Here is a 5,966-nt window from a genome sequence, read left to right as displayed (position 1 = left end):
GCGGCCGCCGCTCGGCACGGCCCGGTCCTGCCGGAGCCAGCGAGCGCTTGCAGCCGTGGCCCCGCCTGCCCGGTGCGCCGTTGGTTGCTAGGCGCCGGTAGCCTGGGGCCGCCCCACTGAGCTCGGCCCGTACAGCAGCTAAAGGACCTAGCGACAGGGTACCGGGCCAGGGTGGATGCTGGGATGGCTAGGAGAGCAGGAAAAGGACATGGCGTCAGGGTACCAAGCCAGGGTGGATGCCCGGATGGTTAGGAGACCGTTTACACTGTTGCTGCCTCTGGGTCACTGCTGAGTGGAGAGCTATGCAGCCTAACACTCTTCCTAGGGTAGGGGAGAGAATGGACCGTTGGGCAAAGTGGGGTGTTTGGCTTCTTAGGCCGCTGGCACATCGGCTGATCTCAGCCTCATTTTTCAGATTCAGAGTAACTAGACTCTTTCAATGTTTTGTGAAAAGGGTGTCCTTTCCCTACCTTGGAAGTCTAGCACCCGCACCTACTCAGTAAGATTTCAATGCCTCACTGCTCAACACACAGGATACCAGTCCTCGGGTCCTCTGGTTAAGAAAGCTAACTCAAATTAGACCCGGACTGTAATACTAAAGTAGATAAAGCTAACCCCTCATCTGAAACTAGGCTCAGTGGAGCTGGGCATCTAGACTTTTTGGTGGATCCTTTTCTTAGCACGTACAAGGCTCTGGGTTTGGTGCTTAGCACCACATAAAAGAGGGCATGGTGGCATATGCTCTGTAATCCCAAACCCTGTGGTGGAGGCAGGAGGATCAGTTCAAGGTCATCATGAGTTCAAGGCCAGTCTAGGATACATGAGATCCTGTCTCCAATAAATACATGTATGTGTATACTTTATATAAATAAAAGTATTGGCAAAAAAAAAAAGCGCTAATGAGACATATAGAAGACTGGGCTGCATATTAACTTAAGGGAAGAATTTAATGGGTAGAAATTAAGAGAAAACATGTCTGAGTCCATTTCAAAACCAATTATAAATTCAGTTCTGGGGTTGCAAAGTGGAGAATCACATAGAAGAGATGATATGGATCAAACAATATACCAGGATTCAAATGTTTCTTTCATGTGTCCTTTTGGCTCCTGCACCATACAAATTCTGCCTTTCCCCAACTGCTCTTTTCTGGGTATCTAAAAATCTCCCTTAAATGTTTTTGTTTGTTTTCTTAAAGTTCTATTGCTAAGAAGTCCAAGATCAAAGGGAAGGCAGGGTCAGTGTTTGGTGAGGGCAGAGTCCCTTCTTTCAAGAGGGCACCTGGAACACTGCATGCTCCAGAAAGACAAATGTCAAATGGGGAGGGGCAAAAAGAGATCTACCATATTGTCCCCAGCCAATTTATACGGCACTGATCCCATCCATTAGGACAAAGCTCTCAACCTAACCACCACAAGGTACAATCTTGTACTTTTTGATGTTGTTGAGCATTAAGTTTCACCATGAACACAAACATTCAAAACACTAGAAACAGAGGGAGCCAAGTCTAGAAAATGTACCTCATACTATTTGCCAATGACATTATAAAATTCAGAAAGGCCACATTATTTTACAGTTTTACCATCTCTCTTTGAAGTCTTTTAAAGTGTGTGTCTCCATGTCCGCGCACATGCGCACATGTTGGTGGTAAACATGAGCGTATGTCTGAGTGCAGACATGTTTCTTGGTCAGAGAACAAGCATGGCTGTTGCCTCCCTTGTTTGAGACAAGGTCTGTGCTGTCCACACCAGACTAGCTGGCCCTGAGCATCTGTGGATTATTCTAACTGCCTCCCATCTCCCTTTAGGAGCAAAGGTATGGCAGACATACTCAATCCCGACCAGGTTTACATGTGTTCTGCCGCTTCCAGACCTCACACTTGGGCTGCTCAGGCAATTAACCCAGAGCCATTTCCCCAGCACAAGCCTGTCCACATCCCAGTCAGAAGAACTGACAAAGGGCAAAATGTGAAAATAATTCACAGAAAAGTGGCAAACTCACATGTTTAGACTTTTTAACAGAATGGAAAATGCAGTTACATTCTTCTAGCCAAAAAAGGTTTTTCTCATTTGTTTAAAAGCAAAACAATGACGCTATTTAAAAGGTAAAGGGTACCTAATACCTTCCACATACAGTTGGTATAAATATCCTAACAATTACTAACATGTAATGTTTGATGACAAGTTACTCATGGTGCACACCTGTAATTTCAGCATGTGGGAGGGAGACTGAGGGAGGATTGTAAGTTCAAGGCCAATCTGGATTTCACAGCCTTTCTTCTTTCTTGCTCTCTCTCTCTCTCTCTCTCTCTCTCTCTCTCTCTCTCTCTCTCTCTCCTCTCTCTCTCTCCTCTCTCTCTCTCTCAAGTAAGTTAGAGACAGTGAGATGGCTATCAGGTAGAGATACTTTCCAGGGCCTGATCTGAGTTCCATCCATCCATGATCCCACAAGATGGCAGGAAAGGAATCCCAGGTGTTTTCCTCTGACCTCTCCAGGCACGCTGTGGTATGTGAATAACATACACATATACAAAATAAATACAATATCTTAACAGTAAATTAGGGGCCAGCAAATGGGTAGAAGTGCTTACGATGCAGGCTTGATGAGTTAAGTTCAATTTCTAGAATCCTCATAAAGGTGAGAAGCAACTCCACAAGATTGTCCTCTTTCCCCTGAGATGTGCGCGTAACACAGTAACTTAAATTTTAAAAACTTGATTTAATGGGAAATACTACCTATTAAGTCTAAGCAGTCCACAATTATTTCATCTCGTGTCTTGGAGACAGTATTAATAGAGATCTGTACCCCAACTTCCTTTATAAACTCTTCCAATTTATATAATATGAACTGTGTTCCTGTAACATGCTGTTATGTCCCATTACTCCTATATAACTGTCCTACTGTTACATATATATATAGTATGTGTATACACACACTTACACACAGATGCACACTTCATCTTCACCTTATTATCCTCTACCACAAATACCCCATAACCACAATGCGCCAGCTAATTGGAGGCCTGGAATTTCAAATGCAATATTCTAAATAAGTTGACTCACTGGATCTTCAGCAGGCACTGGGGACCTCAGCAGTGCTTAAGGCAGTCCCAAGGCAGATAGATCTGTCCAGGAGGTGCTGGCAACCTGAGAGCAATAGGGCCTGTGTTTGAGGGAGACCTGATAGCATTCAAGAATATGGAGTCAGAGAAGTCTGTTTGGGGAAGAGAACAAACTGAGGTAGGTAACACTGGATGTTTCAGTGCTCGATCCTGGGACGGGAAATGGCTTTTCTTGGCAAAAAGAAATTTAGGGGGCTGACACTGGTAACTAGAACTGATGGCTGCTTCAGCGATTCAGCTTTATCAAGTTTTTTAGAGAAAGATAATCTAGTGTTCACTTGAAGGCAGGAGACTTGGAATCTTCCCACAAAGCTGTATTTCCTATGTACTGTTTTAAACCAAACCAAGTTTATTTTCTCTGTGCACATGCATGTGTGAGGGTTAGAGGACTTCAGGAGTTGGTCGGTCCTCTTCTCCCACTCTGGGGAGCAGACTCAGGCTAGGCAGTATGAGACTCAGCCTGTGGAGCCACCTTGCTGACCCAGAGCCACCTTGCTGACCCAGCCAAAGGACTACCGGTGTCATGTCTTTTTTTTTGTTTCGTTTTGTTTTTTGTTTTTTTCGAGACAGGGTTTCTCTGTGTAGGTTTGCGCCTTTCCTGGGACTCACTTGGTAGTCCAGGCTGGCCTCAAACTCACAGAGATCCGCCTGGCTCTGCCTCCCGAGTGCTGGGATTAAAGGCGTGCGCCACCACCGCCCGGCCGGTGTCATGTCTTAATCCCAACAATGCAGAGGAACAAAAAAAAAAGTGTGTGTGTGTGTGTGTGTGTGTGTGTGTGTGTGTGTGTGTGTGAAATCTCTCTAGGGTGTTGCAAGGAAATGGCTTTTTTCTAACCTCATGTAATTGAACCAAGAAAGACTTGTCAAGTTGATTTCATGAAGGATTTGAACTTTTCCAAGAGTGGCCAAACACCCTTGCTCTGCTTTATAGAGTGGTAGTATCAATTTAAAAAAACAAAGACATGCTTGGACAAACATGGCAGCATTCTAGGTGATGCACAATAACGTAAATGTGATAGAAGAAGTAGGTGCCAACAATGCTTAGTAAGAACCCCAGCCACATGCACCGAATGAATTGGTTGGCTTTTGGAAACCAATTATGAACAATTTTACATTTTCTTTTGAAGTATGTCTTGGTGTTTCTACTGACGCGATAAGCACAATGACCAAAAGCATCATGGGGAGGAAAGGGTTTTCAGGCAGGAACTGATGCAGAGGCCGTGGAAGAATGCTGCTTACCAGCTTACTCAGCCTTTTTAAAATATAAAAACCACCCAGAACCAAGTGCCCCAAGGTGGCACTGCCCACAATGACCTAGGCCTTCCCCTATCAATCAAGAAAACACACCCCAGGCTTGCCCAGAGAAATTTTTAAGATAGAGGATCCCTATTCTCAAAATGACTAGTGTCAAGTTGACAAGAAACTAGCCAGGACATAAATTTTCCTTGTTGACTTAAAATGACTTTCTTAATTGATTGCTAATCTATTTAAAATCTTTAAGTCAGTTAATGAACGTACAGAAAAGGGTGTGTCAAGTGGCTACAACTCCATCAGGAACTTTAATGCTACTCTACAGTGGTTAAGCATCAAGCCTTACACTGGTGGCTAGGAGGAGCAACAAAGTTTCAGATGTGCCAAATACTTCAAAGTTAGACTAGGGACGGGTTGGGGGTGGACCGTGGGCCCTGTGCTTCAGACTCAAGACTACAGCTGACAAGGTAGTTTGGGTATCCCTTTGTGAAATTTCCATGCTCCAAATCCTGGAGCCTGTGAACACCATACAGAACAAGACTGCAGATGTATTTAAAGACCTTGAGATGGAGAAATTATCTGGGCTTTTTCCAGTGGCTCGATGTCACAAGGCCCTTAAATAGGGTACAATGAAATGGTTTAGTAGGTAAAGGTGCTTGTCACCAACCCTGATAACCCAAGTTCAATACTGGTACCTCCATACACACAAAACAAAGGCAAGTTTAATTTTAAATATTTCTATGCATTGGTGGTTTGTAAGTGTTTCATGCTTGATACCCTCTGAGAGGCCCCAAGACTGGAGTTACATACAGATGGTTGTGAGCTCCCACATGGGTGCTGGGAATTAACTAGGGTCCTGTGGAAGAGCAGCCAGTGTTCTTAACCACTGAGTCATCTCTCCACTACCATTTATCTATTTTACAAATGAGGGAAGATGTAAATGTAAAATCAGTTTTCATTTTAAAGGCGATTACTTTCCTTCTGAAGGATCGTGGGTCTACTGACACCTTGACTGGGATTCCTATCTCCAGACCTGTTTGTCCTGTCTGTTGGATGGATGTGCAAAAGTAGAACTTATGTTTAGTGTTGGACAAGCTAATTTTGTATCCAAGCTACACTACCAAGTAGCTTTTTAGATGACCACAAATACTTAACCTTCATTACCCTATGAGGCTATATACAAGAATTTTCCCCATTTGACAAGGGAGACTTCCTTAAAGCAGAGTGCACTGTCCAATAGCACACATGGAAACTATCAGTCCTCATCTCCAGCTCGGTTTGAGGAAGGGTGCCCTGTATGCCTCTGTGCTGGATACTCCAGACCAGGGGGTACACAAGCTCCTGGGGCCAGGGTGTGTGTGTGTGTGTGTGTGTGTGTGTGTGTGTGTGTGTGTGTGTGTGTGTGTGTAACTCCCATCTTGCTGTAGGAGTGCTGAGATTATGTACCCCATTATACACAGGGATTCCTGACACTCAGGTTGTCTGTCTAGCGTGTGTGCCACAGGTTTTTTTAACCCCCCAAGCTACCTCCCAGGCTCCAGACTTCAGCCCAAATCAGTGTGGAGATGGGTTATGGACCCATCAATTCTCATCCTAA

Source organism: Peromyscus eremicus, chromosome 2 (genome assembly GCF_949786415.1).
Source record: "Peromyscus eremicus chromosome 2, PerEre_H2_v1, whole genome shotgun sequence".
NCBI lineage: Eukaryota > Metazoa > Chordata > Mammalia > Rodentia > Cricetidae > Peromyscus > Peromyscus eremicus.
This window is presented reverse-complemented; position numbering follows the sequence as displayed.